This window comes from Rutidosis leptorrhynchoides, chromosome 3 (assembly GCF_046630445.1).
Source record: "Rutidosis leptorrhynchoides isolate AG116_Rl617_1_P2 chromosome 3, CSIRO_AGI_Rlap_v1, whole genome shotgun sequence".
NCBI lineage: Eukaryota > Viridiplantae > Streptophyta > Magnoliopsida > Asterales > Asteraceae > Rutidosis > Rutidosis leptorrhynchoides.
This window is the reverse complement of record NC_092335.1, coordinates 381612779-381614544: the sequence shown is the minus strand read 5'-3', so window position 1 is coordinate 381614544 and position 1766 is coordinate 381612779. Positions and strand designations below refer to the sequence as shown.

The window sequence follows — 1766 nt, the reverse complement described above, 5'->3', positions numbered from 1 at the left end:
CCGCTCATAATTAACTTAATCTTAGAATACAATGCTTATGTGAGTTTGCAAAGTATAATTTGATTAAGATTTAGTAATGATGCTAAACATTTAATAGTTCAACAACTAATCCAATAGCAAATTGGGTAAAATGGGGCAGTCCAAGAATAGAGAGGCTTAGGTAAGTGAACACTACTTAGTTAATTGATTTAGTTCTAAATATTTAGTTACTTGCTACTTGTCGCTAGTTATAATTGTTAAGTTTAAGTTTGTTTACTTGTGCACGTTTTAGTTGTTAATCAAAATCAATCAAAACCCCACAATCAAACAAAACCTAGGACGATTAATAGTTTCAATTATTCGACTTACACCGCTCTCTTGGGACGAATTTGAAACAAATACTTACATTAAAGGGCTATAATAACCGGGTCTTAAGTGTTCGTTCGTTGTGTGTGCTTATTTATAGTGTTTGAATCTTGTATAAATTTTGAGGGTAATTGATGTATTGTTTCCTCACGCATCAAATTTTCTTGGCGCCGCTGCCGGGAAGCGGTTACCTAGTTAGATATTTGATTTAAGCTTTTAATTGTTCGATCCTTTTGTAAGGATTTATCCTTGCAAAAGTTACTTTTCTTTTTTTTATATATTTTGTGTTTGGAAAACCGCTTGTGATTGTGTTGTGATTGAAGGTTAGGTACTTTGATCTATGAAAAAGGAGATCCCAAAAGGATTAAGAGTTTGCATCCATTTCCGATCCGGAAAAACACGTACACGGGGTATACAAGCGTAGAGAAGAAAGGGTATTAAGGAAATTTTTTGAGGTTTTGCAATTTTGTTTAGAAAAGATGGACGGTGACGGTCAACCAATTCACAATGAGGAGAATCCATTCGGTCTTGGTATTCCAAACAACCCACCGCTGGTTAATCAAGAACAACTAAATGATCCAAATAACACGCCGATGTTGAACGCTAGGTTGGTTACACATACGGTGATGCCTCCGGCTATTACTAAACCGCCCATCGGGGCCGATAATTGGAAGATCGAGGCTAATTTCTTCACGATGATCAAAGATATGCTATTTCATGGGTTAATAGAAGAGAATCCTTTCGAACACCTTCAACAATTTAACGATGATGCTTATAAATTAAGGGCATTCCCCTTTACTCTTCAAGGTGATGCGAAAGCTTGGTTAAGGAATTTGCCTCCCGATTCGATTGGGACTTTTCAAGATTTAAGCGATGTTTTTATAAATCACTTCTTTCCACCATCAAAGCCGGAACTACTTCGGATGGAGATTAATTCATTCACTCAACGGAGTGATGAGTCTTTGTATGATGCATGGATACGTTTCAAGAAAATGCTAAGAGCTTGCCCACCACATGGTTTGACAAAGAAGGAGTACATCAACACATTCTACCGGAGTACTAATGCTTTGACTAGACAACTTGATTCCTCCGCGGGAGGAGAGTTTATGTATAAATCACCAAATGCGACCGAAAATTTGTTAGAAGATATGCTAAGATATGCTAAGGAAAAGTGTGGCTCAAGTAGAAAGTGAAAACGGTCAAATCACGCTTGCAAGCTTAAACAATCAATTTCAAATGTATGGGAATGAGTTGAAAAAGTTGCAACAATCAATAGTCGCTATGCAAGTAGGTTGTCAATGATGCGAAAGCCCACATCTCACAAAGAATTGTCCTCAAATCAACCATTGCAACCATATTGATCTAGATGACATTCCCATGAATTCGGATGCTCATGTCAATTACGTGAGTAATCAAAATTA

General features: G+C 36.9%; 1 non-coding gene across 1 annotated transcript; it reads right to left on the bottom strand.

Moving 5' to 3' along the window:
• Positions 1-1259: 1259 nt before the first annotated feature.
• On the bottom strand, positions 1260-1366 carry LOC139903359 (small nucleolar RNA R71). Its single transcript, XR_011778184.1, has one exon. It is a non-coding gene; the product is annotated as a small nucleolar RNA R71 (small nucleolar RNA).
• Between the last annotated feature and the right edge of the window lie 400 nt (positions 1367-1766).